General features: G+C 30.8%; 1 protein-coding gene across 6 annotated transcripts in view; it reads left to right on the top strand.

Annotated features, from left to right (window-relative positions):
- Lrfn5 (leucine rich repeat and fibronectin type III domain containing 5) overlaps nucleotides 1-26,556 on the top strand; it is a 245,939-nt gene that overhangs the window by 105,293 nt on the left and 114,090 nt on the right. For 5 of the 6 annotated variants that reach the window (XR_013439018.1, XM_021724723.3, XM_078050188.1 and 2 more), the window contains exon 2: nucleotides 4,640-4,814. The exons of the other annotated variant lie outside the window; for it this stretch is intronic. The gene's annotated coding sequence lies outside the window, so the exon portion shown is untranslated. The remainder of the gene's footprint in view (nucleotides 1-4,639; nucleotides 4,815-26,556) is intronic. 6 annotated transcript variants of the gene reach the window in all.

The raw sequence follows: 26,556 nt of genomic DNA, 5'->3' as shown, positions 1-26,556 counted from the left end.
TCATTTTTATTTATTATTATATGAATTTTATATCCACTTTATAGTAAAAGAATTGTTAAAGTCAAATTGTGATAAGACATTTTGTTTATTCACAAAAATCATTTATTATCTTTGGGTCATTTTTTTTTTGCAATGAAAATCCATTATTTTAAGCTATCATTGTGAAATTTAATGAATGTGTTAATTCTTCTAAACCGATGCAAATCAATCATCAACTCCAGCTACCATCTATCCTTACACTCTACAAAAAGCCCTTCACCTTGGATAGTAGTTTACTGAAATGCAGCATCATTTGAAGTTACTTTCTGTGAGTTGCTAACGGGAAATTACAAATGCAGTAATAAAATTTTTAGGTCACCAAGATTTATGTTTTATTTAACTGCTGAACTCTTGCTATTAGAGGAAAGGAATGATTAGTTGTTCTCATTTTCAATGTGACATTTACATTAAGCAATAAATGCTCTAGTGGCGCATTAATTTATTTGTCATATGATCCTGGATGTGTGTAATAATTTGTAAATTTTTTCTTATAGCCAAGTGCATAGTACTACACTTTTATCCAGTAACACAAATGCATTTTCATATTCAATCAGTGTCTCTAATTTAATTTTTACAGTGGGTTTAACAGTGCTAGTGGTGAGCAAGCATGTTTTAATTATGGTGTTTATATGAGTCTTTCTGAATATTTATGCTTCAAAAATCTCATTAATGTGAAATAACTTCCAATTTTATTCTGTTTCTGGTTCAAATTATTTTTTAAATTATTTATCTTAATAAAATGACACTTATGTTATAGCCTCATTTTTGGAGTAGTCTTCTTAGAGAATGGCTAGATTTTTCTAAATATTATATTATTTTATGATTAAAACAATATTATGATTACTATAATATTATGATTGAATGTATTGCAATGAAAACATATGACTTAATTGTTAATATATTTCAAAACATCTGGTGTTTTCTTATCAGATATATCAAACATCTATATAAGGAAAGCATAATTTTTAATTAATTTCAACACAAGGTAAATATAAATGAAGATTAATATAGAACAATTCCCTCCATGTTATTTATTTTGTACTACTAGGCATAATATAGAGAAGGATGAGTAATGACACCATTTGATTATAGTTTGTCAAAGGCTGTAGTTATATTAAATGTAGGGGTAATTAAGGTTACATTACTGTTGTCTTCAGGTATTTGAAGGATTTTCTTAATTTTCAATGGGGTAAAATTTAAGACAGTTTTAGGGAGAATTTCCAAGGGAAAAAATTTTTTTATATGCCATGATCTGTATATTCAGATATGATATACCTTGAAACAATGAAATCATTTTGTAATTTTTTATTGTAAAGGAGAAAAGTGAGTAATGTGGTAATAGCTATGATTCCAAACCAGATCTACAAATCTTCAAAGGCCTGTCTTTGCTGATAATTGAGTCTGTTATCCATCTGCATTTTCAGAGAATTGATGAACACATAACAAAGACATTAAAGAGAGTAAACAAGTACCAGTGGGTGCAAGAGAGTGATTTTCACTTTTAAAGATTTTCCATAAAAACTTCCAATGTTTTGCCTGTTTCCTGAGTTCCTTCTGAGTTTAGCTTTGGCATTCAAGATAGTTGTTGGAAGAAGAATCCTGTTTCTTGCCTAATATCTGCCAAATTTTCTAAGACTGGAAGATGGCCACACAGCAAAAACTTGGAACTAAAATTTCATTAGAATTTCTTATGAGACATTTAATTTCAACATACTATTGAGAAGAAAAGGAAATCCTTACATAATAACATTGGAAAATTGTAGTACTATAATCACAAATCTATCTTGGGCATTGTGATTACCAATATATATGGACTTTACTGTAGAATTTGTATTAGTCAGCTTTTCATTATTACAGCAAAATATCTGAGGCAACCGACTTAATAAAGATAATTGATTTACTTAGCTCTGAAGATTCAAGTCCAAAATTGGGTGGCACCCTTGACTTTGGGCTCTTGGTGAGAGTGTCACATGGCAATGGCAGGAATGTGCATCAAAGTGAGCAATCATATCTTGAATTAGGAAGCAGAGAAAGAAAGAGGACAGGCGAGGGTCCCACAGTCCCCTTCAGAGCATGCCCCAGTAACCCAACAAAGCCCAACCACCTCCCAAACCTCCCAGGATTTTCCAAATACACTACCCTAGGTATCAAGCCTTTAACATGGAGTTTTAGGGAACATGCATCCAAACCATATCAGAATTAACTATGGTTTTCTGAAGTCTTAACTTACATCATACTATATAAGGCTTTACATGGAGTTGAGATAGGTGAAAGCCCAGGTTTTGCATGTTAGTAGCTATGTGACCTTGCCCTTTTCCCCGTTTTTGCTTTTTGTAGCATTGATGTTTGCCTCATTGGATTATTGGGAGGCTTAAAAAATATGTTTTTTTTTTTTTAAATTTTCAGTGGTGATGGGGATTGAACCTAGGACCTTTCTCATGCAGGTTCTCTACCACTGAGCCATATCCCCAGCTCTAATGATTCTCAGGGGATATCTTGGAATATATGAGGCTACACATGTTCTGTGGTATTTGGCACATAGCAGGTTCTTAAATTTATTGCAAAAAGGAAAATGTTGTTCTCGTTAATTAATGACTAAGTGGTATAAGCATACATAAAAAGAACTTTCTTGCAGGAATTGGAATACAGGTGGAGTTGTAACCAGTGAAAAGTGCTTTTCACGCTAAAATGACGACGGAATGCTTTTGATCAACAATATTTATTTTGATTGGATTAGGATAATATTTTAAAGCATTTATAATTTTCTTCCACAATTCAATAATATGAAACATAATTACAAAATTTAAATTTACTTTTTCTTTATATTATCACTTTACTTCAGGGAACACGAAAAGAGCTACAGAAACAATAATCATTTCTGACCTTCACGTTTTACTTCTAGGAAAGAATTATGCATGTACTCACATATACTTGTGCAAAATATATGTAGATGGATATGGATTATATCATCTCTTTTATAAAAAAGAATCCAAGAAATGTTTATCTTTTTTCAATTGGAGCACTTCATGAGCTGATTATGCTTATGGTATATTTATACTGATACATGTGAAATACTTCCAAAGAATATTCTGAAATGTGAAATTGGTTCTGTATGAGAGAGATATCTTGCTTTGGAGGGAGACTTGCTTTTGTAATTCTTGTATTTTTTCATGGATATATGAATATCAAACTTAGTTAAAATATTTATGGAAGAAAGCAAATGAAAAGGAAAATAATATCCACATCAATTTGACTGTCATATGATGGAGTTGAATTTGCATGTCTATATGTGACATGTCTTTGATACTTACCATTCTATAATGAAATCTTTCTTATATAGTAAAATACAAATTTGCAAAAGAGATAACAATTCTTGACATATCCACAGAAAAATTGAAATACATAGACTATAATTTACTATTTTTCATCCATATCATTAATATCTGCTTTAGTTTTTAACATTCATGAGAATTTCAGTATTAAATTAGGCAAAAGTTTTAGCTTTCTCTTTTAAATAAAATCCTAATAATTGTGTATCATAAGCTAATTGAATTATCCTCTTAAATTTAGATTTATGGGATTATTCATTTATCTTTATAAATGGAAGCAACAGAAACAAAAACCTAGACTGAAGTTGTTGATTTATCATCTTTTATGTATTTTATTGATATTCTTTGGAAGTATATTATTCCTCATTTTCACTTCTTCAGTAAAATAGCATAACCTAAGTAAAATTAAAAGGCTTTTATTCAGTTTTAGAATTCTTTTTTAAATTCAGGCTATTTCTGCATTAAAAATATCAGGGTTTGAGGAGCTAAGGATATAGCTTAGTTGGAAGAGTGCCTGCCTGGCATGTCCAAGGCCCTAGGTTCAATCCCAATCACCAAAAAAGAAAAAAAATCAGGGTTTGAATATCAGTTGGTGCTATCATAGAGACTTTAGCATAAAGAAAGTTAAACATTGCATCCCATATAGTCAGGTCAATTATTTTTCAGATTGACATGGAACTTCTGAAAGCAGTAGCAACTTGTAACTTCAAACATGAAGTTCAAGTACAAAGTTTAGCTTTAAATTTAGTGAATTTGACATTCATGTTTGTGTATTTTCTCCATAAAAACATGTGTGCCACAGAATGATTTTCTCTGTTGAATAAAATAAAGGCAACACAATCTAAGATTATTAGCTCTATGAGGGCAGGACTCTGTTAATCTGACTGTTGTATGCCCTCAGTCAAGTAGTGGGTGACAAATGGTGATGATTAAATTTGTGTTGATTTATGTTTTAACTTTAGACTGCATGATGAATGGATTTAAATATTGAGAAAATTAAATTGTATAGCTTGTGTTTATGTAAATCATCTTCAATTTAAGAAAAGACTATTTCTTCTGAAGATGAAAAGCAAAATATTGACATGTTTATTGAAACCAGAGCACATTGCACCTTCTACCAGGAAGCCTTTTTATCCAAACCTATTTGAATTCTGTTTAGTGATAGTTCTGATACAGTTTGAGATTGATCATGAGTTAACAACCACGTTATATTTTAAGATATTTCATAAGAATTTTTTGACACGATTTTTTTGTGCTTGCCTCCTCTGAAGAATACCCGTAACCATTCAGCCAGGTGTTGAGAAGATCCATAGTAGCCGACTACCCTTCCCTGTGACACCACCTAAGAATCAGCCTTGGAGATGCTTTCACCCTGTACGTCTTCTGCAGCAGCCAAGCAGAGTGCTGACTCCTTCACAGCAGTGAGGAACTCTTCAGGCTCCAGAAGTAAGTTCATTGCCTTCAGTTTGATCGTTGCCAGGAGGTAGAAAAACCCCAGTGGGATAGCTAGAAATCCTGCAAACTAAGATATATATATATTTTCTCCTCCTCCCCAGCTCCCTCCTATTTGAATTCTGTTTAGTAATAGTCCTGATACAGCTTGAGATTGATCATGAGTTAACAACCACGTTATATTTCAAGATATTTTCTTCTTCCTCTTCTCCTCTCCCCCTCCTCTTCCTCTTCCTCCTGTTACTTCTCCTCCACCTCCTCCTGGAAGTACTACTTTCCGGAGATAAAAAAAAAAAAAAAAAAAAAAAAAAAAACTACCACTTTTTATGTCAATTACCTATATTCTTCTAGAATTTTCTGATTTTTTTCAGAATTGTATTTCATATGCATTATAATTTAGATGTGTAACCTGGAGGCATAGACAAGGGAGAAATTAAGATAATTTTTGATACAACACTCAATCACTCTGAATCCATTTACTTATTGACAAGGTTATTTGGCTAATGAGTTACAAAAGTGGGAAGAAATTCCTGGTCTTTTGATTTTTAAAAATTTAATTCTCTTTCAATGACTTGGATGCCCAGTGCTAAACAGAAAGTAATGGTTTGGTACTAGTAAAAACATGTTCCCTATCTGATTGGTTTATTGAATGACATGGTCTTTGTTTCATTCAGTTTATGGCAGTTTATAAATATGCATACTGAAAATCTAAAGAAAAGGAAGATCACTTGTAGGAAAATGGATTAAAATCAGATTTGAAGTGTCTGCAAAATGCATAATAAACTGCATATAACTGCAATACACATTCCCAGCTGTAGATTCATCTTTGAATTTCCTAAGTTCTATATAATACAAATGTACTAATTCTAAGATTGTTTATAGGATAATAAAGACAATGTCTCAATATTTCCTAGTCTATACTTAGAACCTATTGTTTGTCATTTTTTCTGGTTTACCTGGTTTGAATTTGGGATTTCCCCCAATTTGATATAAGCATTTCTTATTGTTCTTGGGAATATATTTGTATCACAATGTCACCCTATAGTAAGTGATTATGGTTGTGTTTTTATAGAGTGCAAATGTTTAATATAACTTTGATTATCTATCAGAGATTGAATATTTAGCAACTGAATTTTTCTTGAAAGATATAAGGAGGAGATATTTAATAACCTTAGTTATATTTTGCGATGTATAGGATGCAAGTATGCCTTTAAAAGAAATGTATGTCATTAAAGTAACAAAGATGACTGTTAAAATTTATTTCTGAATCATAATGCTTCTAATTACGTAAGGTTAAAATAGGCAGTCAGTATATTGTTGCTGGTGTGTCCAAAGTCATGTGGGAGGACTACTACTTTTAAGATGTAAAAACAGTTTATCTAGGTTAAGATGAGGTTAATATTTTATAACTGTAATTGCAGCATAAATTGACGAGTCTAAAAACACAGAAGACAAATTACAAATCATTATTTTAGTGCAGCTTTTTCGTATACATATTTTATTAGCTGGTCTGCCTTTTGTACATGATTTATTCATTTATCTTAAGATTTGCTTTCGATGTCCTACTCCTTGAACTTTTTATTAAATGAAACAACATGAGGAAGATATTCTAGATTTGGGTCTTTTTATTAATTAATTAGTCTATATATAATTTTCCAGTGTTAAGACTATCATTTCTAAATAAAAGATTCTGATTTTAGTAAATATTGGTGACAATATTTACTGACATAGTTTTCTTAGAGTAAGTCATAAAAAAGAGAATTCAAACATTTTTTCATTTTCTAACAGCTACAATTAGGCCAAAGGATTTACTGAATTAACTTTGCAATAGAAAGCTAAACAAATAATTCATATATTGAAAACAATTGTCCCAAGTTAATGCTTGATTAAATTATTATTATTATTATTTTAAAATTACAAGTCTATTAGTCTGTGGAAGTAGAACTTCATTTTCTCTATTTTTTTTAAGAGTAACATTAGGCTGAAAGCCTTACACAGAATTAATCACCCTAAAAGAAGAGAATGTAAATACATCCCTAATTACTTTCCTCAAATTTCAGATAGCTCATTGAAGATTCATAGCACATCCATTAAAATTGCTTTAAAAATAAATGGAAAACTAGGAACTTTCTTAGAGTGAAATAGTGAATGCAGATATAGCAGTAAAATAATATGGCAGTAGACTATCCATTTGTGATTAAGTCAGGACAGCTGAAGTGGTAGTGGTGTTTGGTATTATGGTGATTTTTCTCACTGTGGTATTTTCAATTAGTCTTGGCTAGAAAAACATTTTTTGTCTGTTTCTGATGTTCTCACTTTTTTATTTGACAAATGCACTGGTAAATTTTAAAAATTAATTAAAACCCAATACGTGATGTCTGTACATAAATGCGCCTGTATCAATTGTGTAAGTACATGCATATGCACAAATGTATGTGAAAGAAATTAAGTATACACACAGCAGCATTTATAAGAACTCTGCATAGCTAACATGCCTTCTCAATATCAAGATACCCTTAATGACATTAAAATGTTTTTTTTCTGAAACAAACTTCCCTTTATGACTTATAAATCTCACCACTGATAATGACAATGGTCTAACTAATAACATGACTAGTCAGCATATTATCATTTGATAATGCCTATAACTCTGATAAATAAATACTATTTTATTTTATTTTTATACCAACTTTATGAAGGACTTTAATTTGTGTATTTAATCTGTTTAACTAGATACATATTTTTTCTTCCTTAATATCTATTAAATTCTTGAAATCCTTCCAGAATACATGAGCCACAATAGACAGAAAATCAGGATCCTTGATAGGACAGAATAAGTATGCTGTGAATGCTTATCTGGTTACATCAATTGGGTATCAATTAGTTTCAATAATACTAAAATGTAGAGCAAAGTAGAAACATGTTGAATTATGAAGGGTTGACTATAAAAAGAAAAAAAAGTTTACAAATTCTCAAAGCAAATTTTTAAAATGACACTACAAAATGATGTATTCAGTACAAACTTGCCAGTCAATACCAAATTGATGTACCTAATTACTCATGCTTTAAATTTAATTTATCACAAATTACTCTCTCAGTTATCTCTACAAATATATGCTTTTTATGTTCCAGAGCTCAGTAAATGACATCACAGTATTTCAGAAAAAGTAGAATCATCTTGTCACCTTCTGTCTCCTTCATTTCACAAATTTAATCCATCACCAAATCTGGAAATATTTACCTACCAGAAACAAAGCAGAACAAAATAAATTCTTGATCTCTTTACTTCATTCCCCCCCCCCTCTTTTTTTTCCAGTTTCACAATCAGTTCCCTGGTCCCAGCTGCTGGAATTTTTCTCCTAGACTACTCTAGAAACCTTTTAAATTATCTACTCATATCCAGTAAGGAGCCTATTCCCTCTGCCCTTGCTTAGATAGACAGAGAGAGCTTTGGAGAATACAAATTGAGATGTCAAATTGTCTCTAAGAAACATTTCTTCTAGGAAAAAAAAATAATAATAAAAGGCAAAACAAAGACAAATTCTTTCTCCTGGCTTCCAGTACTCAGTGTGATTTAGCACTTCTCTCAATGCCCACAGGTCATTCCATATCCTGCCCCCCTCCCTTCCTGCAGTTTAGCCACCAAGCCTTTCAGCCCATCTCCCCAGCATATGGCTTCCCACCAGTGTCTTTGCACTTGTTTCTTCCTACTTGGAGTTCACTTCTTCTATTATCCTTCTCAATAGATATTTCCTGAGGGAAACTTTTCCTAATAAGCTAGACCTTATTTTTTTTTTCTCCTATTTATAGGTCACATGACCCCATATAACAGCATTTCATCGAAATTTTATTCTTCTTTGTAGTTTTCTGATTAATGTGTCTTACCCAGATTCTAAACACTAGAAGTTCAAGATCCTTGTCAACTTGCTCAATATTAAATATCCTTTTAATTATTTTGGTATCATAAACACAGAAATAAAGTATTCCTTTCTCTCTCTGTTCCTCTGCTCTGTCTCTGTTTTCTCTGAGTTCTGGGGTGAGGAAAATCACAACCATTCTTCTGGAGTATTAAAGAGAGAATTTATACTGAACAGGAAATGTTGCCACTGGAAAGTTTAGCCTTTTAGGAAATCAATCTCTCTCTCTCTCTCTCTCTCTCTCTCTCTCTCTCTCTCTCTCTCTCTCTCAACTTACTGGAAATTTATCAGAATGGTTCTCCAAAATCTGTTATGGCTTTTGTTACAAAGTTCCAGAAACTGATTTTACTGACAAAAGTCAAACCTCTGTATTTCAAGAACTAATGGCATAGCAAGTAGTGGTATAAATTTATTTTATGTCTAAATTGATGATATTGAATGTTAAATCTGAATGTTCAAATGTTTAAGTATGAATGTTACATCCAAAGCATTGGTTGTTGCAATACAAGAAACTTCTGTCAAGCAAACTATGAACATTCTTTTGCTTTATTTTTACAGAAAATATTCTAAATCTATCACCTAGAGAAGAATCCTTAAGTATTTACTATTGATATGATCATTTTTTTTCTATTGTATGAGTTTGATTCTGCTGTATTGAAGGGTAACAATTTGTAGTGACAGACTCGTTTTCCAGTGCCCTTGTACTGATAGGTTTACCCTAAACCTTCTCAGCCTTGGCACTATTTTATGGCCTTGTTTCCTGATGGGTGATGGCTCAAGATAATTACCTTTCAGCAAGTATACAAAAATATAATTCAAATTTTTGCCTTAATGCAGAGATAACTACCATAAGATGGATAGTGATGAAAAACTATAGACAATCATGTAAGGTCAATGAATGATAAATACTTTCATTTCAGATAATGAAAAAGACTTATTTCAAGTAGAATTTAGTCTTTATATGGATTTCACATTGGACTGTTGCTAGTATGCTAGTGTGTTACCTTTTTAAGGTAAAATTCCCAAAAGGTAGAGAGGTAATTCAGCCTTTCAAAAAGCCCTTCAATACTGACACCAAAATTAAAAATGTCTTATCTCACAATATTTGCTATGGAAGGTCAATGCTTTCTGGTGGGTCACTGGCACTATAGTTCTTACTGTGAGGTGTCCTGGGAAAAGGACTGGATAAATGTTCTGCCTTAGGAGATAATGATTCCTTTATGCTTTGGATCAGAAGAAATTGATCTCATGTGGAGGGTACTCTTGGCAACTGATATTAGATGCATGGCAACAAACATAATTGTCAGGTGTTGGCTATGAAATGCAATTGAAACCACACAATTTGTATTGACTCTACTTAGGGTTGTCTTAGTTACTCTGATGAGAAAGCTATTCCCACTGACTATGCAGTTAACCTCCATTATAACACTGTGGGCTGCACAATAGAACATTTTCGCACATGTTGGATTTAGAATCCTCTAGATAAATGGGTGCATCTCTCATCAATATTAAACAGAGTGTGGGAGACTTTACAGCAAGAAAAACCTTGGCAGTCTATACAAAAGCTTCTCTTAGAGAAAATTTATGATTTATCATGGGAGGAAATTCAAAGATTAGAAGAATCTAATATATATATATATATATATATATATATATATATATATATATAATATATGCACACACACAAACATATATATCCATATATATGTATTATAAGGTCTAAAGATATCAGTGATTTGTAATGTAAATGGAATAAAACACAAGGATATTTATTGTTGGAGTTATGTGGAAAAGGTATAGAAAAAATAAGGATCTTTTAGGCATAGCATTACTAGCTGGAAACATTAATAGCATAAGAAATCCTAGAGACTTGATTTTGAAAACTATTAAATCAGACGCTACATTCAACTTCAATAACACAGTTTTGACATGGAAGTATTTATAGAATGTGTAAGAACTCCAGTGATATTGAAGAGATTATAGCTTACAAGGCATAAAGCACACTGTTGGATTTGCTGACATGCTGACCTTGGCTTAGTAATGATCACCTCTCCCTTCACTCCTGTTTACATGTGTAAGCTGGATGACTGTGTCCTTGCAAGGTAGTAGCCTGATTTCACATGTCTAACTAAACTCACCTTTAGCCTCAGGAATATTCAAGGAATACAGTTAGTTGCATGACAATAAAAACACATTTCTGTAGTTTAACAACGAAAGACCAGGAATATTAGATTTGGCAACCAAGGTAAACGATTTAGTGTTGCTTTTTAAACAACTGTTGCTTTTAAGGTGGCTATTCCTTTTAACATGAGGCAATTCTAAACCCATAATAAGAATCTGGATTTCTTTTTGATAACTTGCATGCAAATATGGATTACTATCCTAAATCCTGAAGCTTTAACATACTGTTTAATATCTGTAAAACAAATAACCTTTTAATACCTATTTACTTATTTATGTCTTGAAAATAGAGTTCCATTACAGGCAGATGAGCTCCTCTCAGATTATTTCAGTACCTACTGCAATAATGATTCCAACACAGAAATAATCCACAACTGAAAAACCTGAATTCATTATTTATGAAGAAAGATAAAGAGTAAAATTTTTCATGACAGAAATCCTCTACTTAAAAGATAAGACTGAAAAAGGAATACTGACACGTAAAATTATATGTAATTTAACATAGTGTTTTGTTACATAAATAACACAAAGATAAATTTTAAATAAATAATCTAAGGACACACTTATTTCACATGTAGTATAGATGTTTTAATTCAATGTATCTTATTGTCTTGGATTTTCTGAACTTTTAAAATTTATAACATCAGTCTTTACTCTTAGAGATTGGTCCATTGAAATGACAATTCTTGTTCCAGAGAAATTTGCAAGGAGAAACCCTAGCTTCAGGAACTACTTTGCCAAGATAAAATGCTTTCATTTAATGTAGTAAAATTATTAATGTTTCTTTAGGCTTTTCTGTGTGTGTGAGTGTGTGTGTGTGTGTGTGAACTTTCTTTTGTGCATTGTTTGAGTTATCTTTTTCAAATATTGAAAAACAAATAGATATTATCCTGTGCATTCTTTAAATATTTAAAATTTTTACCTTCATATTTTTATGTAATACAGAAATTAAATTAGATTTGGAATACAGTTATGTTTTATTTATTCCAAACTGATAACTGATTGTCCTGCTATTGTTTATTGAACAATATACCATTTCCACATTGAATTGAAATTCTAACTCTGACATGCATATTTTTCAAAGATGCCTAAACATATCTTGATTTTTCTATTTTATTTCTTTGTTATATTCATCATCTTTACACAAATACCATGCAGTAATGTAATTTTTCTGCTTGTAATGTAAGTCTCAATAGATTATAAGATGAATGAATCCACTCCTTCCGATAATCTTCAAAATTGTGTAGCTAATATTGGCTCTTTATCTTTAGCCTCTCTTTCAATTTTGGTGCTCGTCAAGTTTAGTGAAAAATTATGTGGTAAATTGTATTGAAGTCAAATGTAATATTTATGTCAGTTTGTGAAGAAATATTTTATTATTCCATATTTTAAGACAGGGAGTATATCTATCACTTATCTTTTTCAGGTCCCATAATAAAGTATTTCTGTTGATATATCTTAGATATCTTTTATATGTCCTCACTAGTGAGCTTTTATTTGTGTTTTTGTGACTGCTACTTTAAAATGATGCTACTTTTTAAAATCGTGTCTGAACAGTAACATTGCTTTCTGTCACTATGTCTTTGGAGCAACTTTACTAAAACCTTAATACTTTTAGCAATATATAGGGTCTTGAAATTATATAATTTTATGTAACTAAACATCACTTAATACCCCATTTATATGTATAATTTTATATGTATCAATAAAATGGATTTAATTGAGACAAATAATTTATTGTATAACACCTATAATGATAACAATAGTAACATTTCTATGTATTATTACTTATTATTTAATTGAATAGCCTAGGAGTTATGTTACAGTGGGAGATGCAAATGGTAACTATGGCCTGTCTTGTGTTTTCTTTGATTTTAAAGGAATTGCTTTTTAATGTTCTGCCATAATATATGATATTTGCTTTAAATCATTTTCTGGTAAGTACCAATTTTAGATATAAATATCATTTCTAATTGTCAAACCGCAAGTGTCCTTTTCATCATTTTCATAGTGAACATCACGCAGTGTCTATTTCAGTACTTGGTTAAATTTATCTATCTATCTATCTATTTATTATCCAGGGCTGAACCCAGGAGTTCCTAATCACTGTGCAACATCCCCAGCCCTTTCTTCTTGTTCTTTTCTTTTTCCCCAATTTTAAATTTTAAGACAAGATCTTGCTAAGTTGCTTAGGGCCTTGCTAAATTGCTAAACCTGGCTTTGAAATTCAGATCCTCCTCTCAGCCTTCAGAATTGCTGGGATTACAGGCCTGTGCCACCACACTCTGCTCTCAGTTTTGATTTTTAATGGATCCTAATGATGGGACTCAACAAGCCCAACACCGTTTTGACTGTCCTTAAGATGGTACTTGCCAACGTTTTTGGTCAGCATCAAGAACATTCATGAGGACCCTTTTTTCAGTGAGAGGGAGAGGTAAGATAATAATTTTGGACCCTGCAAAATTCAATAATATTTACTTTATTAGACTTTTTTTTCATACCAGAATAATGTCCTTCCTGTGCTCTTTCACAGAAAACTTTATTTTGGCATAATAAAATATAAAATTTTGTACTAATAATAATGATCAACTGGATTCCCATTCTGAATTTAGAATTGGAAGTAATTTTTTAAAGAAATGAGCCTATACACAGATTTCATAATTGAATACAATTTTCAAACAGAATGACTATTTTACAATTGAAGGATTAGAGACCAAGAACATATTGTTAATATATCTGAGCTTGAACATATTGTTAATATATTTCAACTTATTAGACAATTATTAGAAATTGGCTTATCATTTTCTAGGTCATAACTTTAAAAACTTCAAGTCCCTTTGGTACTCCCTGATAGTTTACATATAACATTTCTTGGTTTTTATTTTCCAGTTTATTTCTTTGATCTTCATTTCTTTCTATACTGCTATTCACTGTAATTGATAGGTTGTTAGTATTATCTTTTACTGTTTTAGTGAAAAACTTTCCATTCTTAGTAATTGCAGCATGTAACAGAAAAGTTCATAAAACTCATGTACATCATAATAACTGCAATGTGAACAACTGTGAAACTATCACTCAGTTGATGAAATAGAACATTGTCATGATTTCTCTCTCTCTTAATTGGCAATGTTATCCTTCTTTACAAAAACTAAAAGTTGTATAAAGATCCAAGCTAAGTTTTCTCATTTTTATTTAGAATTTTACTTTCTATATATACAGCCATAACAAGTATTAAACTTTTTCAAATTTTGAACTTTATGATAATGAATTAATTCTATACTTACTATTCATGGTTTGCTTACTTTGCTTAATATATTGTGGTTTTTGAGATGAATCTATGCTGATGAACATAGTTGCAAATTGTACATATTCATTGCTTGCTATGTAGTGATTTATTGCATTTAATATACCCAACTTTATTTATTTATTATCTTTTTGATGGGTTTCCAAATTTAAGACCATTATGAAAACAAATGGATGTGAGTTGTGCATGTGCACAGATTCCCCTGTAGAGATCTTACACATTTTGTTAAATTTGTATTCATTTATTAATTCCAGAAGGTTTGTTTTTATTTTCTATGTAGACAAACATGTCATCTACAAACAGACAATTTTTATTTCTTCCTGATTTTAGAGGGGAAGCATCCAGAGTTACAGGATCAAGTATGATATTGGCATTTTGTAGAGATTTTTAATCAGGTTGAGAAATTTCCTTCTACATCTAGTTGGCTGAGAATTTTAACGTGAAAGAATGTTGTTGGATTTTGTCGAGTATTTCTGCATCAATTAACATATGCTATTTTGTTGTTGTTGCTTCTGTAGCTTGTTGATGAGATGGATCACCATGACTGATTTTCAGTTTATAAACCAAGTTTAGATTACTGGAATGAATTCTATTTCTTCAGAGCATATAGTTCTTTGTGTGCATTTTTGGTTAAATGTGCTAGTAATTAAATATATTTTGTTCATCTTTGTTAAGGAGAGCTATTGGTCAGTAAATTTCTATTCCTATTTTTTAAATTTTATTTTCATGAAGCTGGTGATCAAACTCAGACCTTTACTGGTGATAGGCAAGCCCTCTGTCATTACGCAACATCTCAATGACAGATGTCATTGTTGTGATCTTCACATCTTTTTATACTAGGCTAATGTTGTTCACATAGAATGAGTGAAGAAGTATTCCTTTGGTTTCTGTTTTCTGTTGAAATTTGTAGAGAACCAGGGTAATTTCTCCTGTGTGTTTGGTAGAATTTCCCAATTTAATAGTGTGGGCCTTATTCTTTCAGTTTCAGAAGGTTGTCAATGACTGACACAATGTCATTAACATCTACAGACTTTTACATACCTAATTTTCTTTTTGTAAATTTTTATAGTTGGTATTTTCAAGGAATTGTTCCACTTGACGAGGGCTTTCAAATTTGTGGGCATAGATTGGTTTATATTATATCTTTATTGTCCTCTTAATTTCCATCGGATCATTAATGATGAGCTCTCTTTCATTTTTGATATCAGTAAATAGTGTCTTTTTTATTTTATTTTATTTTTTTTAGGCTGGCTAAAAATTTTACTAACCATTACAAAGAGCTAGATTTTTGTTATATTGATTTTCTCTAATATTTTTCTTGTTTTTCATTGTATAGTTTTCTGCTTTAATTTTTTTTAAAGAAAGAGAGAGAGAATTTTTTAATATTTATTTTTCAGTTTTCGGTGGACACAACATCTTTATTTTACTTTTATGTGGTGCTGAGGATCAAACCCAGCTCCCCGTGCATGCCAGGCAAGCGCATTACCACTTGAGCCACATCCCTAGCCCTCTGCTTCAATTTTTATTATTTATTTCCTTCTACTTAATATTTAAGTTTATGTTGCTTTGGTTTTTTCAACACCTAAAGGTAGAAGTATAGAATTTTGATTCTGTATTTTTGTTTTTTCTAATATATGAATCCATCCTATGAATGTCCTTACGGCAGAGATTTCATTGCATCTCATCACTTTTAGTAAGTTGCACTTTCAGTTTTGTTTAGTTCAAAAAACTTTTAAATGGTCTCGCTTATGGGTTACTTAGGAGTATGTTTCTTAATCTTCAAATATTTTGACATTTTCTATTGTCTATCTTTAATTTTACATTTATTTCCATGGTCATCAGGGAACATAACTATTTTTTCTACCTTTTATATTAAGGTGTGGTTTATGTTCTAGAATGGGCTCTCCTTGGTGAATGTTCCATGTGAATTTGAGAAAAATGTGTCAGATAGTGCTGTTGTTGGTTGAAGTGTTCTATAAATACCAATTATCTCAAGTTGATTGATGGTGCAGTTCAATTCAGTGATATTTTTATTTTCTGCCTCCTGGATCTATCAATTACTAAAAGAATGGGGTTGAAGTCTTTGTTATCATGGGGTTGTTGATCCTCCTTGCAGTTTGGTCAGAAGCCCTAAAGCAGAGTGTGATGGTGTTTGGAGATGAGGTTGAGGGCAATTGAAGTTTGATGAGGTGTGAGGGTTGAGCTTTCTAGGTGGGATTGGTGCCTCATAGGAAAAGACATCAGAGATCTGGTTGTCTCTGTCTTTCTACCATGTGAAGATGTATAAAGAAAGCAGCTATCTGCAAGCTCTGAGGAGAATCCTCATAGAAGTTGATTACACTGACGTCATGATTTTGGAATTCCAGTCTCCAGAGAAAATCAATTCATTTTGTTTAAGCTACCCAGTCAATTTTAGTTTTTTATGTCAACCTGAGAAAAGTTAAACTTCTTTATGCACCATGCTAACGTTCATACATTTTCTTGAATCTTGTTGTATGATGATACCTTCACACAACTTTAGGGACTACTGTTCATTTCAGCTTTGAATATTCTACTTGTCTGGAAGTCAATTCTTATATGAATGTATTTATATATGTGGTAATTCTGTTCACCGTGTTCCATAGATCTCAGATCTCTTAATTTCTTCTAGTATTTAATGAATAATTTTTCTAATTGTGGGAGACCAAAACATCACTGCAAAATATCCCTTTGTGGCCCAAGGATTATGTTGAGCTGAAGGCAATTGGGAAGAAGAGATTAAAGAAAACCTCTCTGCCTTCCCTTTATTCACCTAAAAGCAATGCAAAAATTTATGAAGATCAAAAATTTACCCCCCTGTCTGTCTTCCAGAGAGAGGAGGCAGTAACCACTGCAGATGTTAGATCTTATCTTTCTGGAGATAGCCCAGAAGAACCTATTTAAGCCCATTTTATTTATATATACATAAATATTTCAAACACACAAGGAGAAATATATATATATATAGATAGATATATATCATATCTCCTTATGTGTTTCTTTATATATGTATTTCTCTATATATGTATATATAAGAGACTTCTATTTGTTTTACTTTCACTCATCTGTTTTGTTATAGAAATTTGTCTTAACTAAAATTTAAAGTGTTGCAGAAAAGTTTTTCCTCTCCTATAATCCTGATTTTCAAATTTCTAATTTTTATTTAAAAATACCTAATCTCCTATTAAACTTTCAATTTTAAGTTCTGGAATTTATATGTTTTAAGTTTTGAAATAAATTCCAGTGTTCTTCCAAAAGTCTTATGCTTGTCTTTTAAATTCCAGCTCATGTTAATTTTATTTTAAAGCTTATGTCTGGAGACTGATAATTTTTTTTCTTTTATATTTATTGCAGATGTATCATTTGCTTCTTCCTACAAATTGTTAATTTTTTTTCTCCACCACCAAGAGAAGCTAAGAGATTTGTTTTATTTTAGTAATAATTAAGGGAATACTAATTTGTCTATGTCAAGATAATACTGAACTATTTTAGATATACCAATACAACAGTCATACACAGTAACAAGGGCAAGACAGAAACCAGTACATGGCGAGAGACACCTGTATACACATCAAAACCATGGGCAAACGTTTCTCCAATTATTAAGGGAAGAATAGCCAATAGACAAAAAGCTGAAAAACTGTTAAAATTTTTCATGTACAGAAGCCTAGACCTTCAAAAAACAGGTAGAAATCTGCAAAATAAAACAAACGAGAAAAAGGCGATTGAATTCCACTATAGCAAATATATAGGCATTTTAGCAAAATAAAGCATTAAACTGCACTTAGTAGACTCATTCATTACATTTATTGTAGTAACTGCTTTGTCATAGGGTTGACTTGAATCTATCTGGACCAAGATAATCTGAAAGCAAAGCTCACTGAGTTGGGTAAAGAAAGCAAACATTCCCAACCGTTTTTTGCATGAACATGGATGACACTGTTTAATGCAGACCCAAGGTCACACATTTTGGGAGAATAAATTTTACTGGTAGTACAGAGTCTCTTCATGAAAGATCATAAAAATACAAAAATACAATACAATGTGATGAGTCCAAATTAAAAATGACATGCAGCAGCCCACATCAACACACTTTTAAAATAATTTTTTCTAAATATTGAGATTGTGAGCACATGCTTAGTATACATAAGACTTTAGATTTGATCCAAGCACCACACACACACCCACAGCCTGTTCCAAATATTAATTATGAAAAAAATTGAGATTAATTTGAGAACTTGGAGGATTTCTTTGCAGATGAGATCACATGGTGTTAAGCTGGAGGCTGTTCACTTGAATGTAAAGTTTGGACTGATTGTGAATCTGGATTTCGTTCTTTTTGAGACTGTTTTATCTGGAGTTTATACTTGCTATTTGGAGATAGTCTTTCTCCATCCCAGTCAAGATTCTAGAATGTTTACCAGAGTTACTCTACTCAGAAAACCCCTAGTTATTGTCTTCAAACCTAAGATATCCCCCCTAAACCATGCTCACTCCCTTTTTATTATATGGATTCTTCAATTGCTCTCTAGGTTATAGTGACTCAAGTGCTTGGCTCACCCCTCTATATCTTTTTGTGTGTGTATCTGGACAGGGGGTTGGTGGCTTTTCTTTTATTCTGGATCATGTCACTAACTTTATATTGGTGAGTTAAAAACAGAAACATTCACAGACAAACGGATTTTAGAAGGGTTGACATGTACTAAGGCTATTCAATCATTGTCAAAAACAACTCAGAGTAGAGCTTTACACTTTTGTATTTAGCAAATTTACTGAATTTCTATATTTGAAAGTCATATCTGTAGATTCTAAGTACTTTCTACAGTCGGGTATAGTATTTATAGATAATAAATGCTTTGTTTTATCACACTCATTTTGTAATAATTATTTCTTAATTAATTTTCTTCTTACCTTACCAATAGAAAATCTTCCAGGACTATTTTAAATAAGAAGACAGTGGCAGGTATACTTGTATTTAACCTAAAAAAGGAATACCTTAAATCTTTTAGTATAAAATTATATGTGCACTATTCTTTTTTAATCTTAAATTTTCTAATTTCAGTTTTAATATTAAGGATTAACATACATCATCCACTGTTTCATTTCTGCATTTATTAAGATAAACATATGATTTGATAATACCTATTTTGTCATTCCTGAGATAAGCCTTTATTTTCAATAATATGTTAACTCTAATATTTTTAAAAAATATAGTTTGCTCATATTTTTCTTAAGCTACTTGCACTTGTGTTTATGAATTATTTTTCTGGAATTATAGTTTCTTGTATTTTCTAAGGGTTTGATGCATCATAAAATTTTCTGGAGGAGTACTCTATCATTTTCTGTTTTCTAGAAGTATTAACTTAGTTTTGAAACTATTACTTCCTTAAAAGTTTTGTAGGACTTTACAGTAAAGATATCTGAGCCTGAAATAGTAATCATGTAAGATTTGGGATTACATATTCCATTTGTATTGTGATTAAACGATCACTTAGAAGTGTTTTTTTAACTTAGAGATTTTTACTTAAAAGAAAAATTTAAATTTATTGTTATTAACTTATAAATAATATATTCATATTATTATGTTAATGTTTGCATTTTCTGTAGTATTATTCCTTTTTCATACCTGATCTTAGAATTCCTGACTTTGCTATCTTTCTTTTTTCTTTCTGAATGTTATTGTTAATCTATGAATTATTTATAGTTCATCTTTTGAAGATATAAAATATGGTTTTATTGATATTTTCTCTGATATCATTCTTTTATTTTCTATTAAACTTTTACCATTTTTATTTCTTTCCTATTTCTTCCATAATTTATTTTAATATGTGTTTTCTAACAATTTGAGAAGAAATTTGCTTTCTTGTTTTGCTAATTAATGGTCAGTTTTCTTTAAAAATACTCAAATATGAGGCTAATTTTGTTTCTTTTAAGGACTGATTAATTGCATTACAAATTATTGGTATGTAATATTTAATCAACATTTACTTCAAACATTTTATTTGTAATAATAAAAATAATCTGCTTGCTTGATTATTTGGGATCATTTCTAATTTTACAACAGTTTTGAGTGATTTAAAGCTGTATTTCACAGACTGTATGATTCCTAATTGAAATGTATTAAGACTTCATGGAATATTTTGTGATCAAATATTTAAATAATCTTTTGGTGCATGATATAACAATGTACCTTATAAGTGCTGGGTGTCATGTTCTGTATGTGTTCTTCTCAAATCCAGGTGTTAATTATGTGATTAAATCTTCTATGTACCTTTTGGATTCTTTTCTTTATAGTCTATCAACAGCAGAGAAATGTGTGTTAAAATCTCCAGGTATCAGATTATATTTACCTTTTATTTCACATGGTATGGGCAAGTTTTGCTGCTGTGTTTTGGGGCTATGCTATTTAGTGCTTGAAGATTTAAAGTGCACTGACTTCCAGAGGAATTGAAAAGTTTGACATTAGGAGCCAACTTAATCTGTAAAACAAGTTTTCCTTGAAATGCTCATTTGATTATCTATTGTTTTTAACAAATGTCTTTTGGAAATCATTCTAACTTTACGGAACTTATAGTTTAGATGCTTTATAATCCATAGATTACAAAATAAATTTATCAACAATAAGAGACAAAGAGATATTAGATCCGGTACATATCATTTTCATAATAATAATAATAATAATAATAAATAGTCATTTACAACACGACCAGAATTAAGATATATTTATCTGTATCATGTGCATAATGAGTTTACTTTCTTCTAAGTGGTAAGCAGTCATAAACAATAACAAATTGCAATCAATAGGTGGTAAGAGGTAATGATGACTCAATTTTCCCATATGGTATGTTTTGTCATATGAAATTAAGATTTATTTTACTTATTTTTTTTCCCAAATATTACTCAGTTCTCATATGTGAATCAAGTTTCAAGAATAAATAACAGGCAGTTTTTGTCACAATTGTCTCATTTTAAAAATGTTTCCTGTTAACAGTGTCATTAAATTTCTGTTTTATGTTTATTACTGATACCAGTGTTTCTGGTGATACTGTGTTTCTATTTGGAGATTTATTTCATTTCAGTTTCCAGGTCAAATTGCAAAAATAAATGAGATAATATCTGTGGGTCATCCTTTATTCAAAGGCAATGATATCCTGAGGAATGTATGCTAGAAAAGCCTTTTGAATATCACTGTCAAGAAAAAAAGTGATTGTTGCTGAGTGTTAAAATATATAACATCATAAAAAGCAATGCAATTCTTTTACTTTGGTTATCCAGCATAGTAGGATGACATTCTTTTACAGCAAGTTTGATACATTTGAATTCTATCCAAAACCATATGTAAAGCAAACTAGTCACACTGGGTTTCATGTGAATCAAAGTGTATTCTGCGATAATGAATACATACTCCACTCTAGAAATAGACCCCTTCAAGGAAATTTCATAGTATTTCAACTTTTGGAATATAATTTTACTAGAAAACACTTTTATATGTTCAACTCATTATGTAAATTTCATTGTCTCTAATGTTTAAATATTCTTTTAAAGGCCCTTTGACTTTAATTGTGTAAACATTTTCTTTTGGGACCACTGGCTCCTGTGAGGGTGAGGTTACAATTTATGGTCTACACTGGGGCACATTTCCTTTACCTTTCCTGCCTTGCTCCCCTTTTCTATCTCCCTCCTTTCTTCTTTTCTCCTGCCCCCAACCCCCTGCCTGTTTCTTTCTTTCTTTCTTTCTTTTTTTTTTCAAAGGGAGAAATGGTATCTTTATTTGAGAAACCTGGTGGACATCACCTTAACCAAGTGACTAGTTATTATCACAAATAATAAGATAAATTGATACACACTTCCTGGTGTGATATGATGAAAAGAACACACATCACTTATATAGTACCCATGTCAAATATATATCATGAGAATGTAAACATGAGAAAATAAAGCAAACCCTAATTGAGGGAAATACATATAAAACAACTTGATCATGTTCCTCAAATATATCAGTGTCATAAACAACAAAGGAAAAGTAAGTAGCTATTCAAGGTTAAATAGAGAAACATTAATTAAATGCAGCACATGATCCTGAATAGAATACGGTATGGAAGGGGAAATAAAATTACTATAAAGGACTTTATTAGAAAAGCTGAAAAAATTTTGAATATATGATGACTATTAGATAAGATTATTTTTTTAAAGAGAGAGAGGATTTTTAAATATTTATTTTTCAGTCATCAGTGGACACAATATCTTTATTCTATTTGTATGTGGTGCTGAGGATAGAACCCAGCGCCCCGAGCATGCCAGGCAAGCGTGCTACTGCTTGAGCCACATCCCCAGACCTAGATAATATTATTATATCAGTATTAAATTCCTGTATTTGATAGTATTGTAAGAATTATATAAGAGAATATCTTTTTTTTCCAAAGAAAATGTGGACTAAAATATTTAGGAATGAAGGGCATGATGTCTATAATGTATTTTCAGTTTGTTCTACAAAAAATATGTATATATGTGCATGAATGTCTTTTTTTCTTGGTACTGGAGAATGAACCCAGGAGTGCTTTCCCTCTAAGTTACATACCCAGTTCTTTTTAGTTTTTATTTTGAGACAGGATCTTGCTAAGTTGAGGAGAGTCCTTCTAAATTGCTGAGATTGGCCTTGAACTTATGATCCTCCTGCCTCAGCCTCCAGAGTTGAATTGGGACACTTAGCTGCACAAATGTTAACCCAACTGCTGGGAAAACAATTGTCAGCTTCAACTAACTCAGACATAACTTAACCATACATTTACCTTGCTCCCAAGGCCAAGTTTCAAACTAGATAGTCACACTATCCAAGAATCTCCCTGCTGATGAGAATTATGGATCAAATTTTTAAAAAAAAGATTTTTGGTAGGTTTTTATCCTGGATATTTGTTTTTTGGGGGTACATCTGCTTGTATGTCTCAAAAGTTTCCTAAAAAGTCACCAAACTTAGACTAGAATTCATCTTGGAAATCTGCATTCCTTCTCTTAAATTTCCTTGATGTAATTAGACACAGGAGAGTTATTACTGACTCCTTCTATCCAACAGTTTCATACATTTTATTCACTCTCACCTTATTTTATTCTTCTCTTCTTAGATCTGCCCATAGCCACTCTTACATTTATAAAAGTGATGTGACTCCTGAATGATATTCTTGCCTGTGGTCTAGTGCTAAAACATTGTTGCCAGAGTTTTATTTCCAACATGAAAATTTATTCCAGTAGTAGATTGAATTTAAATAGCTCCCAAGAGCTTTGAAGAATTTTCTCTATTCCTGTCTATATTTCTGTCTATATTCCAGGATCTGCAAAATTCATTCATTACATATGTCATGCCCCACCTCTGACCAGTTTTGCTTTCCAGGTAAATGCTTTGTTTAATAACATGGAGCTGGTCATAATCCCTGTCTACCATATGACATTTTAATACTTTAGAAAATTACATTTTGATATTGTGAAATATTCTTCCTTTCTTTTGATTTAATTTGAATATTTTAAAGCTCCTTTAAAATATTTCCTTACCTAAGACTTTTTAATCCATAAAATTCATGCTTTTATTCCCATAGTATATTTCATACAGTTTTATCTTAGCATATACTACATTCTGAAATTGTTTTATTTGGCCCTCTCTTTAACAGGACTCTATGCTTAATGTGCAAGATAAAATGTGTTTATTTGACAGAATATACCATCACCTACAAATATGTGATATTTGCTGAGAGAAAGTCAATTTACAGTGTATTAATGTAATAAGTAGATGGGGGAGTACATAAAAACAGTGCGGGAACAGCCTAAGATGAGCTTAGATTTGAGGGTATGGATACCAACTTAAAGTAACTTTCTTGATAATGATTGTGCTTTAGTAGGTAAAATAAATCTGTACAAATTAAATTATAGAAAGCATGAATTATATGATTCATGTTGGTAAAAAACTGTGGAAGATGCACTTTGAGTATAGGGACTTTTGAATTAATTAAGCAATGTAGTAGATTAAAAAGTATAATCTGCTTCCAAAATGTATTTTCTGCTCAATGTCTGTCACTTGTGCACTATTATGAAGATGCACAAATATTGAGAACTTTGTAAATATTCTTACATATTATATATCCTAGTATTATGTACACATTTTATATATTATATAGTCTCAGGGTACACTATAAATGTTTGTGAGTTTAGTAAATTACAATTTGTGCTTTAGAATATTTATTTATTAAAATAATCAGGTTTAGAACACTCATTGGATTTGTATTTATGTTCCTTAAAGAGTCTTTTCATTGTAGAATTAGGAAAAAGACAAATAATAGACAACTGCTTTCTTACAGACAAATTAGTTCAGTAGTTACTTTCTCGTAACACAAAAGCAATGACATTTCTCTCAAAATTAAAAAATAAGAAACACTTTTAACTCAGAATGTACAGCATGGTTTGTGAATTCAAAAAAATATTACCAATGCTTTGGATAAAAAGACTCCCCTCATCCCCCATGAAGATAATGTTGCTATTTTATAGAAATACTGTTTGGTTTTCCTGATTGTAATAGACATGTTTGCTACATGTGAATATGCATAGTAGATAAAAAGTTGAAGGTATATTTTGTATATAATATAAATTTGTAGCTTAATCTGGCAGAAGCATCTCTCTACACATACAATGTTACTCTAAAATATGAGTAATATTGTATATGTATATACATAAGTAGTATAGTCTTTGCTATATATTTATAGTCTTTATGTTATAAATATTTGAATACATCACACAAATTTTTGTTTGCATTTATAATTATTTCATGAATGATTCAACATGATTTAAGCAAGTGCATATTAATTCTGCAATTACATAGAAAAGAATTCCATGGGAATCTCTAGTCACATTGTCTTATTTCACCACCTCAAGAGCATTTTCAATGTGTGGCCCCCTCAATGTCTCATTTATTACTTTAAGTATATTTCCTAGAAAGACATTCCCAAATATTATCTATTGAAGATAACTTTTACTATTTTTGTGTCTTTGATCATTAAAGGTTTTAAGCTTTTAAAAAATATCTGTTATTATTTCTTATCATCTAAACTTTTTGCATGCTTTATTTAGTTTAAAATTTGTGTTTTCTTTAAATTGATTAGCAAGGGTGTTTATTTTGTGTGCTTCTTGTTAATATTTTCCTACTCTTACAAAATTTTCTTCTGGTGACTTATACTCTACCAGGTATATCAAATATTTTTTATTTTAATATCATATATGCACATAGAGTTTTCATTCACTAGGACATGTGTTAAATATTCCACTATTTTTCCCAACAATTTTATGGACTTTATTAATTCAATTGGGATTTAATGTTTCTAAATGCTAATGAAATTTGAAACACAAAGTGGATTTTCTTTTTTAGTTTTGAGACTTTTTTCTCAGTGCCATTGGTGAATAAATATCCTATCTTCCCACTTTGTGACTGTTTTAAGATTTCCAAATTTAGGTTTTAGTTACTAGGATATATTTTTATTTATGATCTTGATGAATTCTACGTGGCATTTTATTATTTTAAATATGTAGAGCTTGATTTTATGGTTTGATTTTTTGAGGAATACTCTATCACTATTCTTTTTCTTTTTTAAAAGTTTTTCAGCTAAGTGGAAATATTTTTTTCCTCCATATTTATTAAATTTCACTTCAAAACAGTTTTGAGTTTTCTTCTCTAAAAAATTTACATGTTAACATATCAAGTGACACATTTTTCATGTGTATATGCATGTTCATATGTATTTATCCATGTATGTGTCACTTCATCTTATCTATGTGTGTATCACTTCATCACTGAAAAAAAATTATCACTCCAGTGATATTCATTTGATATCTACAATTTATTCTTAAAAATACTTATTAGAAATAAAATCTGTTCTTTAGTTGATATACCATGCATACATTGATCATCAGTGTTAGGCTTTACTGTTTGTATTTCCTGTTTTTATTTTTTTTCTTACTTTTTCTGATCATTGTCACATCTTTACATTATTCCTCCTCATTAAAATAGTATAAAAGTATCAAGATTCCCATTATTTTCACATAGGATTAGAACTAACATTAACCCTGCTTTAATACAGATTTATGGGTTTCTAAATATGTTCCAAAGTTGTTTGTTCACATCTTCTTCAGTTCTTCACTTGGTTAGATTATTGGATACATTTGTTGCTTGGACCACAGGTTTTATTATTTCCTGGTTTGTTGTAGCAATCCTCAACACCTGAAAAAAAATTTAGGGAGAAAATCTTGGTGAATTCTTCCATGTCTGAAAAAAATCATATTA

The sequence above is a fragment of the Ictidomys tridecemlineatus genome, chromosome 5 (assembly GCF_052094955.1).
Source record: "Ictidomys tridecemlineatus isolate mIctTri1 chromosome 5, mIctTri1.hap1, whole genome shotgun sequence".
Classification (NCBI taxonomy): Eukaryota; Metazoa; Chordata; class Mammalia; order Rodentia; family Sciuridae; genus Ictidomys; species Ictidomys tridecemlineatus.
This window is presented reverse-complemented; position numbering and strand designations above follow the sequence as displayed.